This window comes from Hemicordylus capensis, chromosome 3 (genome assembly GCF_027244095.1).
Source record: "Hemicordylus capensis ecotype Gifberg chromosome 3, rHemCap1.1.pri, whole genome shotgun sequence".
Classification (NCBI taxonomy): Eukaryota; Metazoa; Chordata; class Lepidosauria; order Squamata; family Cordylidae; genus Hemicordylus; species Hemicordylus capensis.
The window spans coordinates 43,275,519-43,301,475 of record NC_069659.1 but is presented as its reverse complement, the minus strand read 5'-3'; the positions used below and the strand labels follow the sequence as shown (position 1 = coordinate 43,301,475).

General features: G+C 42.5%; 1 protein-coding gene and 1 long non-coding RNA gene across 13 annotated transcripts in view; one reads left to right on the top strand and one right to left on the bottom strand.

Moving 5' to 3' along the window:
* Positions 1-25,957, bottom strand: part of NBEA (neurobeachin) — a 670,094-nt gene that overhangs the window by 177,006 nt on the left and 467,131 nt on the right. The window lies entirely within an intron of this gene.
* On the top strand, positions 1,919-20,472 carry LOC128351858 (uncharacterized). Of its 2 annotated transcripts, XR_008320088.1 has the most exons (5): positions 1,938-2,026; positions 17,716-17,805; positions 18,970-19,146; positions 19,248-19,313; positions 19,551-20,472. It is a non-coding gene; the product is annotated as an uncharacterized LOC128351858 (long non-coding RNA). The 2 variants fall into 2 exon arrangements; XR_008320089.1 differs by lacking the exon at positions 17,716-17,805 and having other exon boundaries at positions 1,919-2,026.

Below are 25,957 nucleotides of genomic sequence, written 5' to 3'. Positions count from 1 at the left end.
ATCAACAGAACAGAGTGGGCTATAAATATGGTGAAGAAATAATTCTTCTAAATGTATACCATGACCAATCCTAAATAACTATTCCTCTATCATATAATTTTGTTATATAATTGTAAAGATTGTTAAAATTAAAACAACAACAACTCTGGCACAGCAAAATACAGTTATGAAGACAGTTTATATTTCTGGCAGCACCACAGAGTAATACATTTGACAGAGTCGATTGCTAGTAATGATATGTTCTCATGTAAATGGCATGTTTCTGGCACCATAAAAAACTCACGACTTCTTCTTGTAATTGGCTTACTGAGAGTCCCAAGGTTTTCTTCCCCCTGTCACTGTGCTGATCACCATGGAAATGAACAATTATTGTTAGTTTACTGTATGGCTCTATTTTTCTTTAAAGCCCTGGGTAAGCATGCTCCTTGCTCTCTTGGGGGAGGCTGTGTTAGGATTTTGAAGCAGCAACAAGGCAGGGAGCACAAAGTGCAGGCCAAAGGGGAGGGAAACAAAAATGTGTCAGAAAATCTAAAAAGTGCACAGATCAAAATTTGTCAAAACAAGGCCTAGGTTTAAACCAACAAGAAAGAACCCTACAGCTTGGGCCTTGGCAACGCATGGCCTTATTTATTTTATTTTATTTTATTTTATTTTATTTTATTTTATTTTAAACCCAGCTGTAGAAAACACCATCTAATGAACCTGTCTGGGGCTGCTGTCCCCATCCTGTCAGGCATGTCAGGAAATGACAAGCACTGGGGACAGGCCGCCGCCAGTCACAGACAGGCCTGCCAGCTGGAGAGTTCAGCCCCAATCTAATCACACCACCAGAAAATAACTTTTCATGCTTTGAGCCTGAAAAGATGGGCTCAAGGAAGGGCGGGGGGGTGGGGGGCTGGAGATGGAAACAATGCTATTTGGTTCAATTACATATTGTTCTGCAGACAGAATTTTAAAAGGAAGCTATCAGTACATGTTTTTCATGCTAGTTCATATTAACAGGGTCTTGATCGGTCTTTACTAACTGAGCTGCAGAGGCTGACTAACATAATAGCCTATATACATTCGGTCTCTATATAATATAGAGAGAGATATGAATAAGTGACCACCAATTATTCTAAGCTAACGAAAAGTCCAGCATTTCCCACTGAATTCCATTTAAATTATTTCTTTCGAAGAAAAATAAGGCATTATGATTTATCAGGAAGTCACACATGGTTCTACCCTAATTATGGCTTTTCTGAGCGGGTTATACTGGAGTATATACCACCCTCCACCACACATCTAGAGCTTCTCTAGATAACTGAACATTTGGTTTAGTTAAAAAAGGAGAGAGGTACATGTCTCATCAACAGTCTTAACTCATTGTGCAGGCTACAAAGATTCCTATTAAAAAATCAATCCTAAACAGTGATAAGGGATGTGTCCAAACTGGCTTGGGCAGCCGTGGGTGGGGTGGGAATTGGTTCCTTTAAAAACCAAGTAAACAGGTCCTTACCTGCTCCTCTGCCGCCCCACCATTTCTCCTGGAGCAACACTCGGTTTCCAATAGGCCGCACATTGGCTGCAGCGCTGCCCCCAGCAGCCTGCATGTGGCATCAGTATGCACACGGCCACCGTGCAGGCGTGGCAGCTATGTGTGCAGGCGCGTAACAATGATAGGGCAAGGGGAGACAGTTGTCTGGGGGCCCCACTGCCTGGAGGGGCACCCCAGGGGCACCTCATGTGACTCCCCATTGCCCCCTGCCCAGCCCCAAGGCTCCTCAGCCACTTGCCCTCTTCGCCGTCTCTCCTGCTTGTTCTGCTGGCCCGCAATCGAAGCAGCAGGCAAGCTGCAAAGAGCTCCTTTTCTCCCGCCTCTCAGCTGATCGGCGGGTGGGCGGGGCTTCCAGGCCTCCGTGTAGGCCGCAGTGAAGCCTGAACTCCAGTAGGGCCCAAGCCAGCCAGGAAGGAGGAGGCAGCCAGAGTGTTCTCTGCAGCAGAAGACCCTTTGCTGCCCTGCTTAACCCAGACCAGCATTTGCCAGGTAGAGTGTGAACTCCTTTTTGTGGTTACCTTTCCCGCCCCCCCCCCATATATAGGGATCTGCTTGCCATAGGGCTTGGATGGGGGGGGGAGGGACCGAGAAGTCTCTGGATATTTATTTTGAAACAGCTTGGAAAATTTGCTGACTTAAAAAAAACTATCTAAAAAGTCCTATACGTGGCTTGTTTCATGGCAGAAAATTGCAAAAACTTCTGGAACAGTATTTTATTAATTTTATTTATTCATTCATTCATTTATAAATGCACTTATGTTCAAGTTGTTTTGCAACCCAGAAGGTCTGAGTGAGAACTGTGAAGCATGTGTGGTGCTTTTATTTTATTTTTCTTGTGTGTGAACTGCTCCCCAATAACTTGCAGGGACTTCAGGGTAAATCTGGCCAACATGTGAATGCAGCACCTCCATTCCAGAGGAGATGTGTCTTAAAGGGCTTTAAAAGCCTCCTGTGAAAAACCTACTGGAATCAAACTTGACTGAAGTTGTTCAGAATTCTGGGAAAACAAACATAGGCTCACCCTGCATGGTTGAAAGTCTCCTTTGCTAATCTGCAGCGAGGGGCCCATTTTAATAATTCATCTTTCTAGTGTGTTCTAGGCATTAAAAGTAATACAAATGTATAGTACTCAGTGTATATCACTATATATTGTGATGTGTGTGTGTGTGTATTCAGTGAAATGTATTTGCAGGCAGCATACTTATTTTGGAATATCAGACTTAAATCCTTGGGGGCCTGGGGTGTGCGGAGGCCCTGGACTTTCGGGGGGGGCCCATTTTAAAATCTTGTCTCTGGGCCCACTCCAACCTTGCTACGCCCCTGTATGTGTGTACCGACACTGCATGCAGGTTGCTGGGAGCAGCACCGCAGCAGCACACGGCCTTTTGGAAAGAGAGCACCGAGTCCGGAAAAGCAGTGGGGTGGTGGAAGACCTGCCAATCTGGATGTGGGTGCCCAAGCCAGTTCAGTGCTTCCCTAAGGAGGTGTCAAACCAGTTCGAGCACATCTCTAACAGTTATTTTTATATTACAAAGCCCATTTCTGGAAAAAAAATGAAGAAAATTATGCTTTACTAAGCAACAGCCTTGCAAAATCTCCGCATGTAATTATAAAAGCCAGCCAGCGTGGTGTAATGGTTAGAGTGCTGGACTAGGACCGGGGAGCCATGAAACAAGCTGGGTGACTCTGGGCCAGTCACTTTTCTCTCAGCCTAACCTACTTCACAGGGCTGTTGTGAGAAGAAACCTAAGTACGTAGTACACTGCTCTGCGCTCCTTGGAGGAAGAGCGGGATATAAAACGTTAATAATAATAATAAATTATATTTCTAAAATATTGAGCCTGTCCTGCCAGACAATACTAAGAACTAAATGCTAACCCTAAATATTACTAAATCAATATTCACCATATTACCTCAGCCCAGTGTGACTTCCTTGTAAATATTTGCAATATTAGGAAGGAAGGCTATAATTGGTTGAATAAGGGTCAAACAAGTGCAACATATGAGATCTGTGAAGGGAGCTCCCAATCATTTTGCTCCCTTAAAGCAGCCAAGTGGAGGGGCGGGGATATCAGAGCTGTGGTGCTAGTGGTGGGAGGGATGTTAACCCTTTGTCCCATTTCAATTTCCCAATAAAAATCCACACACACCCTTTCAACCTGTTATTAGCCCTGCTGGGGGAGGAAAGACAGGTACAATATTTGGATCAGTCTTTTTTCTTCAGTGGGACAATTGCATAGGGGGTGCAACATGGGCGTGTGGGGAGTCATGTGATGTGCCTCTGGGGGGCCCCTTGAGGCAGTGGGGCCCCAAGATGACTGCCTCCCCTTGCCTAATGGTAGTTACGCCCCTGTATCTCACATAACTACAAACCCTGGAAAAAAGAATATACAGGTGAAACTCGGAAAATTAGAATATCGTGCAAAAGTCCATTAATTTCAGTAAAGCAAATTAAAAGGTGAAACTGATATATGAGACAGACACATTACATGCAAAGCGAGATAAGTCAAGCCTTAATTTGTTATAATTGTGATGATCATGGCGTACAGCTCATGAAAACCCCAAATCCACAATCTCAGAAAATTAGAATATTACATGGAACCAAGAAGACAAGGATTGACGAATAGAACAATATCGGACCTCTGAAAAGTATACAGTGTACTGTGCTTGATTGGCCAGCAAACCCGCCTGACCTGACCCCATAGAGAATCTATGGGGCATTGCCAAGAGAAGGATGAGAGACATGAGACCAAACAATGCAGAATTGCTGAAGGCCACTAATGAAGCATCCTGGTCTTCCATAATACCTCATCAGTGCCACAGGCTGATAGCATCCATGCCACGCCGCATTGAGGCAGTAATTGCTGCAAAAGGGGCCCAAACCAAGTACTGAATACATATGCATGCTTATACTTTTCAGAGGTCTGATATTGTTCTATTCTTTAATCCTTGTCTTCTTGGTTCCATGTAATATTCTAATTTTCTGAGATTGTGGATTTGGGGTTTTCATGAGCTGTACGCCATGATCATCACAATTATAACAAATTAAGGCTTGACTTATCTCACTTTGCATGTAATGCGTCTGTCTCATATATCAGTTTCACCTTTTAATTTGCATTACTGAAATTAATGGACTTTTGCACGATATTCTAATTTTCCGAGTTTCACCTGTAAACATCAATGCATAATATCAGATACATAATAATTAAATACAATTTTCACACAGAGAGAATCCTCACATAATTCACTGTGCATAATTATCCTCTGAGAGCCTAGAGAACAATGAGATCTGATATCTTACATTTTAGCCTGCTCAAAGAATGGGCTGAAATATTGCATAGCTTTTTATTCCTTAAGAAATAGTAGAAATGGGGGTAGGCCCAGAAGACTGGGAAATATCCTGTTTTTACTGTGGTGCCTTCCTTTAAAAAAGGAGGAAGGATGGGAAGATGAGTGGAAATACAGTCAGACTCACTTCAATCTATATATATAATTCTCCTGGGTGTGCCTTTAGAACGTGCGTCCCGGAAGCCCAGCTGATTGGCTGGGCTGCGGAGGCGCCTGATTGGCTAAGGCGCACCCAGGAGAACTCAACCAGCGGCGGGCCAGGCTGTGGGCGGCCATGGTGGCCACAAGCCCGTCCGCAGAGCCGAGGCAGCGGGCCCGGGTGGGCGAGGTGGCGGCGGACGAGGCCGGGTGAGGCGAGGCGGCGGCGGGTCCGGGCGGAGCAGCAGGTCCCGGCCGGTGGTGGGCCCGGGTGGAGCAGCAGTCCTCGGCCGGCAGCGGGCCCGGGCGGAGCAGCCCGGCCGCAGATGTGAAGCGGCAGCGGCGGGGGTGGCCCGGCCCAGCAGCGCGGTTGTGGTGGCGGGGGGCCTGGCCTGGCCCGGCCGCGGATACAAGGCAGTGACGGCGGACCCGGCCATCCACTTGGCCTGGCCGGAAGCTGGGGCAGGAGGGGGTAGGGGAGAGGTAGCCGGCCCCAAAGAGCGAACAGATGCTCTGTGCGGGGTCAGCTTGTAGTAAGAAAGATTCTAAACATATAAAAAGTTTATGTAGACATATTTGAACCATATTCCTTCCTTCAGTGTTTTTAAGAAACCATTGAAGACACATCTTTTTAGAGAGGCTTTTTAATATTTCATCTGTTGCTTATATCTCGAAGGTTTCTTAGGGTTTTGCTTTTATTTATAACTTTTAATTTGTAACTTTTAAATGTGATTTTAGCCTGGTCTTTTAATGTTTTAAATTTTCTTAAATTTTATTGTTTTATATTGTATCTATTTTATTAAATGTTGTAAGTCACCCCGAACAGCACTGTACTGGAGGGGAAGGGCATAAATATTTTGAATGAATGAATGAAGGTCCTTAGCATAAATCAAAAGAAAAAATATAACACAAAACAGATTTAATACCTTTTTATACGAAAGTGATATTTACTAAATCTTTTGACACCATATTCTCCCCTGCTTTCATCAAACACAGGAGGTGAAAGTGGGCATGCTGGCCAGCTATACCCCATTGATGATGTACCCTCTGGTCATGCCCTCCAGTGGTGGTGTCTTTAACATTAGTTTAAAGTGAGCAGAGATCAATGCATTGAGGGTTCTTTCTGTGGTACAATCAGTACTGAACAGTCAGTTCAGGTTACCACACTTCAAGAAAGTCATGGAGAAATGGGGAGAACTTAAAAGCGGTGGGGACAAAAATTATCAGATATTGCAGAATATGACATGAAGTAAAATTTGGGTTTGCTTAGCTGGGAAAAGTGAAAATTGAGTGGGGATTGGCTGATTGTTTTCAAAGACATTAAGAGCTGTTTTTAAGGAAGACGGGGGCAGGGTTAATTAATGTTTTTGTCTATTTTGGATGAGCCAAGAAATAATGGGTTCAAGTTGCAGGCAAAGAGATTTAGACAGAAGATTACAACAATTCTGTTGCTAGAAAGTTGGCCCAGGAGAATGTCTCCTGGGTGCTAGATTCTCTATCAAGGGGCATGGAAGGTGAGACCTATATTTGGTTGGATTAGCTGAAGTAGATTCAGTCCCTGAGGAAGAAAAATTGACTGAAGGTCATTTTCCAGCCATATATCAATGAGCCAAGGGCACATAGTCAACAGTCAAGATTCCTGAGATTCCTGCTACTGCAATTCCTGCTATTGACAGGGACTTGGATGTAATGGCCCCTTTGCTCCAAATATTTCTATGATTCTAGGGAAATGTAGATAACACAAACAAGGAAATGATACTAATGAAATATATTAGAACAGCTGGTTCATGTGCTTTGCATACCTGATCAGATATTAATACCCATTTCCAAAGAGTTGCTTTCTAGCATATATAAGCTTCTCTGTATCTTTTAAGGGTAGAAAACAGCTTGATAACTGTTTTCAGGTCCAAGCACAATATTCTTGAGTTAGAAAGTATGATAACAAGGCTTTTATAAGGTGCTGAGGGTCTCAATCCAGGGACCTGGCAGCAGGTCTCAGGCACCTTGGCTGTGCCACCATAGCAGCTCCCAGGCAGAAGGAATTAACTGCCTGATCTGTGCTGCACTGCAGCAGCACCCAGATCTAATGGCTAGAAGCAGTACTGCAGCTCTTCCGACCAGGTGATCAGAAGAACTAAAAAGGGCCTGGCTGTCCATAGACCTGCTTGTTTAGGCTTGGTTCCTCACTCCGAGCAATGTCGCTCATTTGAGCAACAGAACACATTTGCTTTGCATCATCCAGCCTCAGCCTTGCCTCACTTGCTACTGGTAGGAATGTTCACGGAACTGGTGGGGGCCAGTCCAAAGGTGGGGGGGATAACCCTAAGGGCAGGGGAGGGTGCACTCCCCCCCCCCCACATTTCCCCCACCAGTGTTCGCTTAAAAACCATTCTGGTGGAGCGGCAGTATACCTCCCTGCCACCCTGCCCACTCCTCAGACCGGAAGTAGCCTGTGTACACATCGGCGTGTGTGTGTGTGTATGCATGTTGCGCACACCCCCAAGGTGTGCACAAGTGAGCATGATGTGTGTGCTCATGTGATCAATGAGCACACATGCACAGGCAAACGGGGCAGCAAGGAGGTACACTGCCACCCCACTAAGCCATTTTTTAAGAGAGTGTCAGTTGGGGAGACGTGGGGGGGGTAAATGCACCCTCCCCTGCCTTTAAAGTTATCCCCCCTGCCTTTGAACTGCCTGGTGTTCAAACCTGTTCGTAGGCCACTTCATCATAAATAAAATATAAGCCTATTCAATTTTCCTTCTTTATTTTATAGTTGTAAATTCCCAGGTTATCATTTGGTGAAAACAAGAGAAGGAAAATTCTGAGAAGGGTACCCAAGATAGTCTGTGGCAAATGGGGCTGCATCTTACTAATGGGTTTATGTGACATAAGCGTTCACAGGCAATAGCCTACTTTAATAGTTACATGAGCTGGAGCACGAAGATCTGCAAAATATATAAACCAAGTTAACAGAAGATAATTCAAAGCAATTTGAATAGAGGAAATAAGAGGAAAACAAAGTGCTCAAAACTTTGTCAGAAATGTGCTACAAATCCAAATGGAAAACAATTTACTTTTGTAGTACAAAAACCATGTATGATTCCTGTCAATTGAAGCAAAATTGAATAACTGCTTATAATTAAAGTAGTTTATGATTATGGCTGGTTGAGAATTTACTATCAAAGGCAAGACAGAGATAACACTATTCACAATCATTATTACTATCTGAAAGGTGACAATATTGAGGGCTACTTCATGTGTGCCATTTACCCTACAAAAAGATAATTGCTATGTAGGAAAAAGTGTGCACACCATGATATATAATAGCAGACTGAGAGTTTATTTCACCATGAGAACATGGAGTGGGCAGGCTATGCATGACACAAACATACTGCCACAGTGCAGCTTCATCAGGAAATCCCTATTGAGTCAACCTCAGAAAATAATAGGAATCATGGATGTGATGATAATTGAGAGAGGAAGTTTGTATATGGGTCTAACACAGCCCAAAGACACTATTTGTTTGTTTGTTTGTTTTTACATTTATATCCCGCTCTTCCTCCAAGGAGTACATGGTTATGTTTATCCTTACAATAACCCTGTAAGGTTGGTTAGATGGAGAGACATGTGACTGGCCCAGAGTCACCCAGTGAGTTTCATGGCTGAATGGGGATTTGAACTCAGGTGTCCCCGGTCCTAGTTCAACACTCTAACCACTACACCACACTGGCTCCATAATGAAAAGGGTTTGTCTTAGGGTCGGTCTAAGTTTAGTAAGTGCTAGGTTAGGAGACTGTTTGGGAATTCAAGATGTGCCATCTTTAGCTTCATAATGAAAGAGAGGTGGAATATAAATGAAATATATGAATAATGATAATAATATGCATGCACATAGGAAAATGCATTTTTCTTAAAATCTTGGGAAGAGAAGCAGTCTTGAGAAGACCTTAAAAAAAACTTTTTTCTTCTTAAAACAAAGAAACAGGAGAAGAGGGAAGATTTTGAGGGGCTGGTATTTATTTAGGGGAGACGTCTCAGTGTGTGTGCCTGTGGTTTGTTTGTTGTTTTGTTTATGGGGTTTTTTGCCAGAGTTTGTTTTGGTTTTTGCCAGGGCTTCTTTTGGTGGCTGTTTGGCTTTCAGTTTCACTCTCTCTTTTGCCTGGGCAGAGAGAATGGGAGGCACCAGCTAGGACTGAGGTGAGTCACACCTGGTGGGAGGGGGCACATTCCTGTTGAGCCTAGTTGCCTCAGTTTGAAGCCTACTCTCTACATAAGGGGAGGTGGCCAGGGAGTGTATCAGAGCTTAGCGGACAAGATTTAGCAACAGGTGTCATAGGAGTTTTGCATGGAGTTTATTGGGGAAGTGTGTGGGAGAGCTTGAAAGGAGCCCCTGTTGATCACATGGAGTCGAATGGGAAGAGAAGGTTAGTACTACTTCCTCTTTTATATTCTCAGGAAAGAAAGTTTAAACTGTTGAATAGCTGAGAACTTCAGCTAAAACCTAACTTCCAAACAAACGATCCATAAATATTCTAAACAGCCAGCAAAACCAGTCATGAAAGTAGAAAGCCAGCAGGGGAGGGGGGTGCTTCCCAGTGCACAGATTGCTGCATGTATGACTATCTGCTTGATGGTCAGAAGTCACGGGTGTGTAATTGGTGCAAGGAGCTCCTGCCTCTCAGGGAACAGGTTTGTTCCCTCAAAGCCAAGGTGGCTGATCTTTAGAAGCTCAGAGAGTCAGATAGGTACATGAAGTGGTTGGGTAGGCTACTAAAGTGCAAGTGGAGGAGAACCCAGTTCAAATTTGACAGGATTCAGCATGTGACCCATTTGAGGACTTGTGTGGTGGTGGTGTGTGCAGTGAAAAAGAGATTCTGGTCTGCGCACATTGCGGCTGCAGGTTCACACTCGGTGGAGCTATCCCGGATTGTGAGGAGTTTAGTTTCTGCTCTTTCTACTTCCAGTGAGTCCCTGGAGTTGCTCTGCTGTGATGCCTTTAATGGGTTTTTTTGCAAATAAGATCTCCTATTTTTGGACTTGGACTCCACTGTTTTTGCAATTGCAATACCCCTCTTGCAGTATTAGATAGGATCAGTTTCAATCTGTTACTCCTGAGGATGTGGACAAGCTGCTTGGGGTGATGCAGCCTACTACCTGTTCTCTGAATCCTTGCCCAACTCGGCTGCTTCTATCTAGCAGGGAGATTCTTGGAGGTGGCCTAGTTAATACCATAAATGCATCACTGAGGGAGGGTAGGGTGCCTCCTTTGAAGGAGGCAATGGTTAGACCACTTTTAAAGAAGACTTCCCTGGACCTCTCAGCGATGGATAGTTACAGGCCAATCTCCAATCTCCCTTAGTTGGGCAAGGTGATTGAGAGGGTGGTGGCCGATCAGCTCCAGGCAGTCTTGGAGGAAACTAATTATCTAGACCCATTTCAAACTGGCTTTAGAGCTGGCTATGGGGTTGAGACAGCCTTGGTCGGCCTGATGGATGATCTTTACCAGGGAATCAACAGAGGGAGTGTGACTCTACCGGTTCTTCTGGATCTCTCGGCAGCGTTCAATACCATCGACCATGGTATCCTTCTGGATCACCTGGGGGAGTTGGGGACAGGGGACACTGCCTTGCAGGGGTTCTGCTCCTATCTCTTGGGTAGATTCCAGATGGTGGAGCTTGGTGACAGTTGCTCCTCAAAATGGAAGCTGTTATATGGAGTCCCTCAGGGCTCCATTCTGTCACCAATACTTTTTAATATCTACATGAAACCGCTGGGTGAGGTCATCAGGAGGTTTCGTGCTGGATGTTATCGGCATGCTGATGACACCCAAATCTACTTCTCCTTTTCATCTTCAGGAAATGGCACTCATTCTCTAAATGCTTGCCTACAGACAGTAATGGGCTGGCTGAGGGATAACAAATTGAAGCTGAATCCAAGCAAGATGGAGGTGCTCATTGTGGGGACTCAGAATCTGAGAGGTGTGTTAGATCTTCCTGTGCTGGATGGGGTTACACTCCTCCAGAAGGAGCAGATGTGCAGCTTGGGAGTACTCCTGGACCCAGGCCTCACCCTGGTATCTCAGGTGGAGGTCACGGCCAGGAGTGCTTTCTATCAGCTTTGGCTGATTTGATAGCTGCGCCCATTCCTTCAAGAGGATGACCTCAAAACAGTGGTGCATCAGCTGCTAACCTCCCGGCCTGACTATTGCAACGCTCTCTACGTGGGGCTGCCTTTGTACGTAGTCCGGAAACTTCAGTTAGTTCAGAATGTGGCAGCCAGATTCTCTGGGGCAACCTGGAGAGACCATATTTTGCCTGTTTTGAAACTGTTACACTGGCTGCCGATATGTTTCCAGGCAAAATACAAAGTGCTGGTTATTATCTTTAAAGCCCTGAACGGCTTGGGTCTGAGTTATCTTAGAGAGCGCCTTCTTCTACATGATCCCCACCGCACGTTAAGGTCATCTGAAGAAGTCCGTCTCCAGTTACCACTGGTTTGTTTGGTGGAGACTCAGAGGTGGGCCTTCTCTGTAGCTGTTCCTGGGCTGTGGAATGCACTCCCAGCAGAAATCCACAATCTGAATTCTTTATTGACCTTCAGGAGAGCCCTTAAAACCTATCTGTTTGGCCTGGCCTTCCAGGGTTTTTAATTAGTTTTAATTGTTTTAATGCTGTAACCTGTTTTTCAGGGTTTTAATTGTTCTGATTGTTTAATTGTTTTTTAAGATGTTTTAATTGTTAATTGGTGTTTATATTTATATTTCTGTTTTAATTGTAAACCGCCCTGAGCCATTTTGGAAGAGCAGTATAATAATTGAATAAATACATACATACATACATACATGGACGAGACCTTCAGGAATATGATAGAGGCATCCCACTCCCAGACTAATGGCTACTTGGCTGTCATGGAGAATTGAGGTCTTGGGAAAGGACGACATCAATCTGAGGAATATGGAAATGCTCCCTTAGAAGGAGTTCACACAGGAATTCACACAGGAGTTCACACAGAACTCCCTTCTGTGGAGTTCACACAGGACATACTCCTTCAGGGGGTAGATTCCTCCTGGTAGTGAGTGATTCAATCACTAGGATATGGAGAGATGGGACTGTGACCTGCGAGTAGACTACACGGTGAGTTGACTGCCTGGCAAATCAGACAACTTAGTGGATGTCACGCAATGTCAAGATAGGCTTCCAGGCAGTGCTGGGGAAGAGCCAGCTGTTGTAGTGTTCATCAGCACCAACGGTGTTGGGAAATGTAGTTGGGAGGTCCTGGAAACAAAATTTAGGCTGCTAGGTGGCATACTGAAGCCCAGGATCCCCAAGGCAGCATTCTCAGAAATGCTACCTGCTCCATGCGCAGGGCCAGTGAGACAGGCAGAGTTGAGGAGTCTCAATATGTGGATAAGACGGTGGTGCTGGGAGGAGTAGTTTAGATTTGTTAGGCACTGGGACTTGAACTAAGGTGGAACCAGACTGAAGGCACTTCAAATGAAAAAGGTCACAGAGCAGCTTTTAAAATGACACTTTGGGGATAGCTTACAGGAGCTGGGCAATATCTGATTCATTAAATGCCATCCCATAAGGTGTGAGGGTGTAAATGCTTCAGATAAACCAGAAGGGGACAGAGTAGAATCAAGTAATGAGCACACAGAAGGATGTGCTAGCAAGTCATAGGAACATAGGAATATAGGAAGCCGCCATATACTAAGTCAGACCATTCGTCTATCTAGCTCAGTATTGTCTTCACAGACTAGCAGCGGCTTCTCCACAGTTGCAGGCAGGAATGTGTGTCAGCCCTATCTTGGAGAAGCCAGGGAGGAAACTTGGAACCTAGATGCTCTTCCCAGAGTGGCTCCACCCCCTGAGGGGAATATCTTACAGTGCTCACACTTCTAGTCTCCCTTTCATATGCAACCAGGGTGGACCCTGCTTAGCTAAGGGGACAAGTCATGCTTGCTACCACAAGACCAGCTCTCCTCTAAGAGATGGTCAAAAACCATCTTAGAGCTTTGACCTCTAAGGTCAAAGAGATGAAATGGCCATAAGAAAGACAGCATACACCAGGTAAGAGATTCAATGTATAGGTGCTTATATGGCAATGCAAGAAGCTTCTGAGCCAAGATGGGCAAGCTGGAGTGCTTGGTTGCTAATGAAAACATAGATATAGTGGGCGTAATGGGAAGATGGTGGGACAGTGACAACCAGTGGGACACTGTTATTCCTGGATATAAACTCTATAGAAAGGACAAGGAGGGGTGAATTTGGGGTGGAGTAGCACTGTGTGTTATAGAAGGGATAGAATCTAACAAGCTAGAAAAACTAGGAAGACCAGAATCCTCCACAGAAATCTGTGGGTGACAGTACAAGGCCTGAAAGAAATGTGCTACTAGGAGCATGCTATCACCCTCTTGATCAAAATGCTGACAGTGACTGAGAGTTGCAGAAGCAAATTAGGGAGGCGTCAGAGACAAAGCTGTAATAATGGGTGACTTCAATTACCCACACATAGATTGGGAAAATTCACATTCAAGTAATGAGGAAGAGGCCAAATTTCTAGATATGCTAAACAACTGTGCCCTAGAAAAGTTTGTCACAGAACAAACCAGAGAGAAGGCGACCTTGGACTTAATCCTGAGCAGTGCATAGGACCTGGTGAGAGATGTCACTGTTGTGGAACCTTTAGGGAACAGTGACCATAGTCTGATCAAATTCAGCATTTATGCAAGAAGAGAATCGCCAACACAGAAGAATAATTAACACAGACACTTGAATTTCAGAAGTGGAAACTTCTCAAAAATGAGGTCCCCCGGGGATCTCTACTGGGACCAGTGCTTTTTAGTTTATTCATAAGTTATCTAGAAGTTGGGATAAACAGCGAGGTGACCAAATTTGCAGATGACACCAAACTATTTAGGGTAGTGAAATCCAAAATAGATTGCGAAGAGCTCCAAAAGGATCTCTCCAAACTGGGGGAGTGGGTGACAAAATGGCAGATGCGGTTCAGTATTAGCAACTGTAAAGTGATGCATATATTGGTGTAAAAAGCCCCAACTTCACATATATGCTGATGGGGTCTGAACCAGGGATTCTCACGTTGCGTCCCCAGGTGTTATTGGACTTCAACTCCCATAATACCCAGGCCCAGTGGCTGTTGGTTGGGGATTATGGGAGTTGAAGTTCAATAACTTCTGGGGACCCAACATTGAGAATCCCTGGTTTGAATTGTCAGTAACCAACCAAGAGAGAGATCATGGGGTCATGGTGGATAGCTCGTTGAAAGAGTCAACAAAATGTGTGGCAGCTGTGAAAAAGGCCAATTCCATGCTTAGAATCATTAGGAGGGGGATTGAAAATAAAACTGCTAATACCATAATGCCTTTATACAAATCTATGGTGCAGCCACATTTGGAGTACTTTGTACAGTTCTGGTTATCATACCTCAAAAAGGACATTATGGACCTGGAGAAGGTGCAGAAGAGGGCAACCAAGATGATCAGGGGCCTAAAGCACCTTCCTTATGAGGCAAGGCTCCAACACCCAACACTTTTAGTTTAGAAAAAAGATGATTGATGGGTGACATTATAGAGGTCTATAAAATGATACATGGTGTGGAGAGAGGGGATAGAGCAATTTTTCTCCCTCTCTCATTACATTAGAACCAGAGGTCATCTCATGAAAATGCCCAGAAAATTAGGACTGACAAAAAGAAGTACTTTTTCACATTATGCATAATTAACCTGTGGAATTCTCTGCCACAAAATGTGGTGACAGCCACCAGCCTGGATGGCTTTAAGAAGGGCTTAGAGAAATTCACAGAGGACGGGTCTATCAATGCTTACTAGTCTGAGGGCTATAGGTCACCTCCAGCTCAAGAGGCAAGATGCTTCTAAATACCAGTTGCAGGGGAGCAACAGCAAGAGAGAGGGCATGCCCTAGGCTCATGCCTGTGGGTTTCCCAGAGACATCTGGTGGGCCATTGTGTGAAACAGGATGCTGGACTATATAGGCCTTGGGCCTGATTCACCAGGGCTGTTCTTATGTCCCTATTTTGTGTGTGTGTTCAAATCTTTTCAAAACAGATTGCATGCATGAGAGAATTTTGTTGCAGGTCACTGATACAATTAAAGCTTCTCCACACTGTTTCAGAACCTGTCTGCTTATATCTTTGTGTTGAATTAGGATAGCGGTGCTCTCTTTGGCTGCAGTCCAACACAGAGTTAAGCATGCTTAAGCCCACTGAAACCAATTGGCTTAAGCATGCTTAATTTCTGGTTGGATTGTGTCCTTTATGTGTTATTTTGATGGCCTATATTGCTTTTGGATATTATGGACCACAGAATCTGTCCGTTAACTGAGTTGTGATGGATTTGACCATCAGAAGTAGCCTTCAGCAGGGTTCTTTTCTCCTAATGGATAATAAAATCCATTAATTGAAAATAAGATGGTAACAAAGGAATATTAGTAACCACAAATGAATGAAAAAGTTATTTAATCTTCTATTTGAAAGATGAATCACACATATTAAAAAAAACTCGCTAAAATATCATTTATATGTACCGTATAATTTTCTAGTAGTATCTGTATTTAAACTTCTAATGTACTGCTTTGTCATTAGCTTACATATTGCTGTCTTACAGTGGCATTATTCAATTCATTTCATTCATCTAGAAGCAAAGAAAGCTCTGACCTTGTGACCCCAATTTTCACTTAAAGAAACAAATTTCTTTTTGCAAACAAATTCAATTTTTCTCCTGTCAACCTTTAGCCTTGCTTTAAAATATTAACCTTTTTTCCCCATTATAGTAAGCAATTGGGTTTCTACTACCCAAAGTTAACATTAATCTCTACTTTATAATCTGTTGAGAATGCTACCTTCATTTTACTTAGCTACCACCAACACAATAAAAGTAAGTGTACCTTTAGAGCCATCATACAATGGGACTATGAAATTCTCATTTTGAAGTTATAATTTCAAATTGTATTGCCTTTATATATATTGTATGTTAAAGTGTCAGGTAGAAGAAGATATGTCCCTGCTGTGAAGGTGGAAAACAAGCACATGAAGACAATACCTGCCTAAACGATTACAGACCTATTCTCAAACAGATGATTCCGCAAGCGTACTCATACCATGAAGCAGTTGTTTTGGGCAGCATTACAAAAGCAGTTCCATTTCCATCACTTTGTTTTTAAAGCTCTAGTTCGGAGTTTAGAGATGGGGTGGAGCAAGAGAACATTATTTAAATGCTTTGCTTCAGGACAAAAACGTGTGAAGATGTTTCTGGAACACAAAGTATCCTATAGAATGGGAAAGTAGCCCTGCCTAGATTACCACATCAAGTGCCATTATATTCCCAATGCTCTACCTAGCCGAGTATTCATTCAGACACTATTTTTTCTTTCTTTCTTTGTGAGTTTCATAATTGCTTCAACCACTAGTAATGATGCATTTCGTGCAGATAATATCAGACTCTTGGGCTTGAGATTTATTTCTCATAAAATGAACAGTTAACTAAGATTACTTATTTTTTAAAGAAGCTGGCTAGGATCCAAAAAGTCTATACAGGGGAATTCAGTGTGTGCATGAGGACTTCAGAAGTGCCTTTTCCTAGTGCAGCCTCCATGCAGTCCAAAAAGCTGTTCCTGAAAGTCAGGGAACTCACCAGAATAGCATCTGATGTAGCATGAGAAGCTGCAGTTGGAAGAGGAAATCTTGCAAGCTGTGGAATTGCACAGAATTCTTTGGGTGCTCATATGAGAATCTATGAATATAACCACTAAGATGACACAGGAGCCTAAGTCATTTATTTAAAGTATTTATATCCCGCCTTTCCAACAAATGTACAAGGCAGATAACAACAGATAAGCTCAACAAAGCTTCTCAAAATACAACATTATTTATGAGGTTGTTGTTGTTGTTGTTATCATCATCATCACAGTCAGACAGGTGTTATTGACTGGTTTGTTTTATTCAGACATTGAGTCCTTCCCAAGTACCTGGGATGGCTGAATTTTATTATCAGAATTGTTGCTGTTATTATTATAGATATCGTTGCAGAATATAGGCTGTTCCCAGTAAAGTTGCTTTTTGTAATTGGCTGATGGTGATTTCTGTGGCCCCTATGGTGTTGAGATGCTCTTCAAGGTGTTTTGGAATTCACCTCAACGCCATAGGGGCCACATTATTATTATTATTATTATTAGTAGTAGTAGTAGTAGTATACTTTTTGAGTTCTCAAAGCTCTTTATATGTATTATCACTGTATTCTATCTAACAAGATTTTATGTTTTGTTAATTAGAAGTTTGTCCCTGTGGGGATCCTGTAGAAAGTGTCAGGGGTGGAGTCAGAAAGGGAGAGAAGGGAGGAGGAGAAAAAATTGAGTTATTTATGAATAAAGAGTAGTTACCCCCATGGTTTCCCAGACTATGGGACTATGGGAAACACCTATATTGGGCAGCAGCGATATAGGGAAAGATGCTGAAAGGCATCATCTCATACTGAGCAGGAGATGGCAATGGTAACCCCCTCCTGTATTCTACCAAAGACAACCACAGTGTTCTGTGATCACCAGGAGTCGACACCAACTCGATGGCACACTTTAGCTTTACTTAATCAAACATAAGATTGCTTTGTGTTTATGAGGGAAGCTGTTATAAAACAATTGTCCTTGTAATCTTTACAGCAAATCTGTAAGGTCAAGTATTATCTTATCCCCATACTGAAGCTAGGGAGCCAAAGCTGAGATGCTTCCATAAGTGAGATTAAGAAAGAGGTGAGATTTGAACCAGAAAAGTTCTAATATATAGTGCAGTCTATTAGTCACTACACTACACCTTCTCTCAGAGAGAAGTCTGTCATTTGGATCTGGGCTATTTTGTTCCTCTTTCTCCAAAGGTTTCCTTGGAATCTCTCTCTCTCTCTAGAATTAGAGCACAGAGATCTGTTCCTACTATCCCAAAAGAATTGCTTGATTACTGAAATATCTTATTAATGAGCCACTTATTATAAAATGACATCCATCTCTTTTTATTGTGAGATTTAATTCTGGTTGAGGTTCAAGGCAACTGAGAGATTTTACATTTGAGTTCAAGTCTAGTTCACTGAAAAATAAAACCCTCTAAATTGGTTTTGAAGTTCTTCAGGCCAGATTTGGCTGGACTCCTTGAGTTAAAAAGAAGGAGTAACTTCCCTGGTTTGAGCTTTTTGTTATAGCTGACAATAGTGACTCGTTAAAAAAAAATAATGAGGAACCATACATAGAGCCACATGCCTTATAACTCTTCAGTGGCTGAAACATGTTGTCATCCATACAGAATCATTCCTAGGGCTGATCCACAGAAGGTTGACTACCTAATTTAAATTCTTGCATTTCAAATGCTATTAGCATTAGTATTATGGAACCCAAACTACCTTTAGGTCAGGAGTGACTCTTCTAAGATTAACTAAGATCTTGGAGTTACCTATTCAAAGAAACAATAAGCAAACCACTCCCCCCCTCCGCCCTCCAACATACCACATATAAAGGTGTTTTGTATGGAAGTCTATTTAAAGCAGGAGATTTACAACAAAGAAAAAGCCTACAAATAGCTTTATGATACTGCTGCAGGAGTAGGCTTAGAGAAACTGAGTGGTGTCTAAAAAGTGCCCTGTCAGTTTTCTGCTCCCTCTTGCCAGCTGCATTAAAACGCAGCTCTGGGCAATTTTTTTTTGTCTGGAATTTCAGGAGCACAGAGTACAAAAGAGCTGATGAGCAATGAATGCTTCACCCTTCCTCAATTAATCTTGTCTTTCTACCTTTGCTTTTGCTTTCCCTCTACATGAAGGTAATAATGACACCCTCATCCATTATCCTTTTATCCCTGTTATTCTCGTGAAATTGCTTAATAATATGTTACAGATTCGTCTTCACTCACATAATTCTTCCTGTCATTTGCAGTATATCATCCTGCAAACATACAGCCCACTTTCACTGGCCGTTCTTTGAAGATTATTGTCAGTGACATCTTGAGGATGCGTTTGGAATCTGGAGCATCATTTCCGTTGCGATGGGGAATTACACTGACTTATCTGTCATTGCCAAAAGCACAACAAGCAATTCAGTGTTAATGCGAAGGTAACACAGGTTTTTATCATGCCGCCAGAACAAGAGCTCTTGTGAATTTATGCTAATATAGCTCTTTTATAGTTTAATAACCTCCTCCCCTTCCCTTCCAGAAAAACAAGTTCATGCATGTGCATGCGCGTACACACTAGTAGTTTGGTAATCTATGTCATAGCATGGTAAGTAATTTGTAGTTGATCCTCTTGTAATTATTTATTGCAAATCTTTTTATGAATGCTAATCTCATAGAGTTACAGGAGATTGCTCGGTCTATTAGATATGGAGTAGTAACAAGAACATTATCAGTCAAATTGTTCTTGGTGCACTATTCCTATGTTATTCAAAAATAAGAGATAGATAGATAGATAGATAGATAGATTATTACTGATTTGGTTTGCTTTCCTCTCCTCATCAAGAGATCAGCAATACTACAAGCAAGCAGTTTGCCTTGATTCAGGGTGGCATTCCAGAGGGACCAAGGCTATCCAGCGTGCATGCCAAATCTGACAACACATGACAAGCCGGTCGGCGTGCAGTAATTTGACTAATTATACTGGATTAGAGCATATTAATGCAAGCTGTTTTCTCCAGAGTTAATGACCTGCTGACTGGGTTCTGTAAGGCCCCACTAGGTCTACAGACAGCTAAAAAACAAAACCTTGCTTTCTAAGCCCTCGTCATTTCACATCAGCAAATGAGTATATCAAACTACTGAGCAGCAAAATGCAAGCGACATTTTGTCTGCTACAAACCCATGTATTCTCCCCTAACTTTCCACCTCAAGGGTTTCTTTGATATAAAATTAAAATCTGCTTTTGGGGGGCCTGAAAAACACGGCCCAGAAATGGAGGAAGGAAATTGCTTTCCAGATTTTTTTTCCAGTTAAAGAAACAGAAAGGGGTTGAATATATATAGAGAAAAATAACTAAAAGTCAGTATTCTATATCTGTGTGACTTCGTTACAGTCTATACTTTATTTTACATGATTCTCTCATTTTTCTACACAATATGAATCTATCACTGTGATGTGTTAATTAACAGTTATGTGGCCTTTTCAGCCACAGTACCTTCTGTCCAGTTTCTTATCATTTTGGGGAAAATATTATTTGTGACTGTGATTTTATGTTTTTCCTTCCTTTGAGTTGATATCTGTATAAATTGTTGGCAAGTTATAGTATTCTGAATAAGATAAAGACAGCAATGAAAGACATTGTCACACATATATTTATTTAGATTTTTAACCAAACTTGTCTTCTAAAATCTCTGAAAAGGTAACAATTTTTTAGACTGAAAAATGACTACTTAAACCTTAAATAAAATATAAGACATTCAAAACAATTGTATTGCTAACAGAGTCTCTTGATCACTAAATACTTGTTCTATTTAGGTAGTTAACAACTTAAACTCCGCTTCATATCTGTTTTAATGGGTAGGTGTATTTTATCATATTTGTGAATATTTCATTTTGAAAAACATGCAGTGTATGAATAATTGCTGATCCAAATCAAAGATACATGGTATGCATAAAAATTCACACACATGTACCCACTGAACAGATGGCTGGCACAGCCAGCTTTGAGAATGATCTTCACCTGAGGGAAAGAGGAAGGTCTGGATTCAATCCCCCCAAACAGGTGGCCAGCAGTGTCAAAACTGATCATACAAGAGGACATGTGTGTTGCTCATATTGTGATTGCTAGAAATTAGAGCAGGCCAGCACTACTTGTGACTCACTATGCTTAACCCAGCCCACCAACCATATTTGGCAGGCCGGCCAGGGTTTAATACATTTCTTAGTTGTGCTGCCTCTCTGGGAGAATGTAGGGAGAGTGCCTGGAAGGCCATAATACATAGCTAGAAAATTGTGTTAAGCTTTGTGGGTCACAAATTAAACAGGCCTACTTCAGAGACAAAAGCTGAGTTCTATGCTTAAATAAAATGGATAGATCTTAAACTCAATACAAGCAAAATTCAGTTTGTCTGCTGTCCTATCATACATTTTGTTCTCACTTGCTATTGACTGGTAGGTTACTTTACACTTTTCTGTTATTTTTCTACCCACTTAATCGGTGGTCTATACACAAATATATAAACTGAAGATTTAAAAAACACTTTTAAAACATTAGGTAAGGTGTTTCTCTACTCTCAAGCCTAATATACAACCTGCCAAAATCAGCAAATAAACAGTATACATGGGATTAGGGAGTTTCCAAGCACTGGTGGACATTATTAATTTTTGTTATATTCTCGGGTTGTGTGACATCTAGCCTTACAGTTGCAAAGTGTGCATTAAACCAATACTACACTTAAATATTGGATATTCAACATCTGTACATTTGGCTTTTTTAATTCCTACTTTAATAAGCCCTGCTAAAAAAAGGTGCAGGCAAGCACTTATTCTAATGGGGACTCATTAATCATTGTGGTAGGAGAAGGAAAGGGTATAGAAAGGAAAAGAGATTATCTTAACCTGCCATATTTCTCAGGGGATGGGGCAGAGGGATTATCTTTACCTGCCATATTTCTCAAGGAACTCAGCAGGGTGCTTCTTCTACTTTGCCCCTTGGGAGATACATGGGGAAAGTCTACACAGAGGAAAGGGGGACCAAAATAATGATGGTGAACAGGTAATGAGCTACTGATAATGCAGAAACCTTGTCATTTATGCAAAAGCCTTGAGTGCTTCTGGACTCACTCTAAGCATAGGCTATTAAATTAAGGGAATGATCAGAGACACCGGTTGACATCCTAATCAAGGCAGTGGCAACACACCATGAAGATGTGGATTTGGTTGCTGGCATGTGCATCAGCCAACTCAGAACTTGGTGCCTTTGTGGCACTTTTATACCTTGGAAACATTTGGACTGAGCTCCTAGCCAAGCCCACATAGTGAAGACCTACTATGATGCAAATTTCCTTGTCTGGGATCAATGTACTTCTTAGCTTCCAATGCAGCAGACTACGAAGAGGTATAAATTCCCCAGTGATACTCACGTAGCTAAGACAAAACCAAGTCACAGGCAATGAAACACAGCCTACGAAACATAATTGAATGTAAGCCAACACAGCATACTCCCAGGGGGGTCCAGCTATAACTGAAGCCTGCAATTCCTCTTTTTCTTCCTGACACCTACCTTGGCCCTGCCCATGCAGCCCCCAAATCAAGAGGATATTCCTCATAATGGAGAGATAGGAATACCAATGGGTTTGACTGGAACTTATGTAGATGGAGGTAAAGGCTAGGGATGTGCTATTTATTCGTGAGCCAATCGAGTCACGCAGAATTGGAGACCATTTGCAGATTCGACTGTGAATCGAATTGCCCCTTAAATGAAGGGACTGATTCGAGGTTGAATTGAATCAGCCCCAATTCTACATAAATTGATTCGCATGATTTGAACAGTATTTTTGGCAGGCCTTTCCCCCTTGGTTGATTGGTTTTCTGGCACTGGCTTCTGATTGGCCTGAGATCTCTGTGCTTCTTGGCTGGCTTGCTGTCATTCAAATAAAATGTTGGTATGGGCAACTGTGCCTACGTTGACTGGGGAGAGAGAGTGAACACTTTTGGGGGAAATTTCAAAATGTATTCAAAGAGACTGGGAGGCAGGCAGAGAGAGAGAGAGAGAGAGAGAGAGAGCCCTTATAAAGAAGAGGAAACCTCAGGAAAGGAGGAAGGAAGGCTTGATTTTGTGGTTTTCTTTTCTCAGCACTATATGTTGTGCTACCTGTTGCTCCTATAAATGTTTTGCTGGATCTCAGATTGACAAAGAACAAAAAAGGAGGGGATTTTAAAATATATTCAAAAAGACTAGGAGGCAGAGAGAGAGGAGAGCTCTTACATCAGGAGCGGAGGAAGGTATCAAGGAAGGTTTGATTTTCTGGTTTTTATTACTCAACACTGAGTATAATGCTGTGCTACCTATTGCTGCTCTAACAACTAACTATCTGGTTTTGCTGGATCTCAGATTAACAAAGACATAACTTAGGTGCCTGCCTGTCTTCCTTGAGTTGTGGTTTTGGTTTGGTCTGTTTGTGAGATGGTGTTGTGCCAAGAAATGGACAGTGGCAGCTGATATCTGTGTGTGTGTGTGTGTGTGTGTGTGTGTGTGTGTGTGTGTGTGTGTGTTTGGCATTTTCTTGGTGATTGCTGTGAGATGAGCTCCATCTAGCTTTGAGAGTAACTTGTGCTCTGCTTTGCAATCTGCATTGCATGGTGTACTTACTCAGTCAAAATGTGACTGAAGAGATGTTGCTGTAGTTGAGCTTATGGCTATGCTTGCTGGCTGCTAAGGGTGCTGCTGTCCTGTGGCAACTGTTGCAAGTAAGGACTGAGACATAACTGTGTGTGTGTGAGCAATTTGTGCCAATGATGTTACTGCAGCACAGGGATTGTAGCTGGGCCAGTGATTCTCTTTTGCCCAACTTTGGACTGTGTTTGGCAAAATGTGTTGGGAGGGACTCTCTCTGTTTCTGTTCTGCTGTGTTGTTGTTTTTTTCAAGGCAGGGTTACAAATTTTGTGCACTGCACTCTGCTTGTTTTGACCATGAGGAACAATAGGAAACTTGAATTATCCCATTGTTCCTCATGGGTAGGCCCTAGGGACACCAAAGTGGGTTGGGTGGTGTGATGTGATAGGTGCTAACTCCCCCCCTGCCCCGCCCCCACACACATGAAATGGGCAAGCAGGTAATTAATAGGATCTCATGGTTTTTTTGTGAAAGTATTTTTTTAAATCGTCCGCTTCTTTTGTGGGTTGGGTGGTAGGTAGCACTCATCATGCCCTACTACCCAACCCACTTGAGTGTCCTTAGGACCTACTCATGGGGAACAATGGGTTGAATCGAGTTTCCCATTGTTCCCTATGGGTAAATCACAAATTTTCTGCATATTTTTGGTTCAATTCTTCGAACTGGCTGGCAATGACTGGCTGGTTTGATGAATCAGTTCAAATTTTTGTGACTTAATTCAAGGTCAAGTCACAAAAAATGATTCATGCGCACCTCTAGTAAGCTCATCAAGCATTGATAGCAGTCCTAGGACTGTAGAGTGAGCATTTATCCTTTCAGAAAAGAAAGCAACACTTTCCTCCATGCTACCCTTGTGGTAGCAAGTATGAATTGTCCCTTTTACTTAGCAGGGCCCACCTTGGTTTGCATTTGAATGGGTGACTACATGGGAACATTGTAAGATATTCCCCTTAGGAGATGGGGCCATTACTCAGTGGAAGACCATCTGCAGGCTTTCAGACAGAAGATCCCAGGCTCACTTTCTTGCATCTCTAGGTACTGCTGGGAGAGATTCCTGCCTGAAACCTTGGAGAGCCACTGCCAGTCATTGTCCACAATACTGAGCTGGATAGATAATAGTATAAGGCAGCTTCTTGTTTACCTATGTTCCTAATGTATTCTGCACAAAGATCTCATCCTGCCCTTTCTCAACAGAGCTCAGGGCAGCATTCATGGCCTTTCTCAACCTGTTTCATCCTCACAAGAGCTCTGTGGATTAGATTCAACTGAGAGATAGTATTTGGTTTCATCAAGTGAACTTTATGTCTGAGTAGGGATTTGAGCAAATCTCGCCGTTCTTGATCTAACATTCTAGTCATTACACCATACCTGCTCTCATTGATTAACATTAATATTACTGGGGAAAGGTTCTAATGAACAAGGAGCTCCTAAGCTGGAAGTCAGCCCATTCAAAATTTGGGTTCATTTCCAGTTCAGATTGATCAGTGTTTTTCAACTTTCTTTCTTTCTTTCTTAATTATATATCCTGCTCTTCCTCCAAGGAGCCCCGAGCAGTGTACTACATACTTAAGTTCTCCTCACAACAACCCTGTGAAGTAGGTTAGGCTGGGAGAGAAGTGACTGGCCCAGAGTCACCCAGCAAGTATCATGTCTGAATGGGGATTTGAACTTAGGTCTTCCCGGTCTTAGTCCAGCACTCTAACCACTACACCATGCTTGCTCTTGGTGCAACTTTATGGTGCAGTTCCAATATAGACTCTAATCTTAAACAGCGGTTCAGTGTAGGTTTAGACACTCTGTGTCTATTTTGAATCAGTTTAGATACATTTTGTCCAGAATATTTTAAAAAACACCCTATAATTTATTTAAATCTGTAAGAAAAGAAAATCTGAAATCAATGTTGATGTTTTAAAGCTTCCTTTCCCTATACTCAGGATCCAGAACAGCACTGCACCAGGCTCTGGGACCCTGTGGGGGAATTAAAATAGCATCTCCAGCTGTGCCAACCCTAAAATAAGTGCTCCTGCCACCATCACCAGTTTTGCAGCTGCACAGCAGCAGCAGCTCCAGGACTTGCCATCTGGTAAGCTCACCAGGGCCTACCTACATGAGACCCACGACATAGGACTGTCCCTGGAAAGAGAATTTCTTCAAGGCCGTCTCAGACCTGGAGCTAGTCCTGTGTATGCTCCTACTACAGCTGTTTACCATTATGAAGTTTTGCTTAAGAGAGCTACAGTTAAGGAATTGTGATTCTTCCTTAACCCTGTACTAACTGTATTGAACTATATGGTATAGACAAAGTAAACAGCTTCTTCAACACGAAAGTGCAATATCAAGACACAAAAAAATTGACAGAAATTTATATACTGCTTTTCAAAAAAGGTTTCCAAAGTGGTTTACATAGATATAAACAAATGAACGAACAAACAAACTGGCTCCCTGTTCCCAAAGGGCACACAATCTAAAAAAAGAAATATAAGATAGACACCAGCAACAGCCACTGGAGAGATGCTGTGCTAGGGGTGGACAGGGCCATTTGCTAAATAAATTTGCTCCCCCTGCCCTGCTAAAT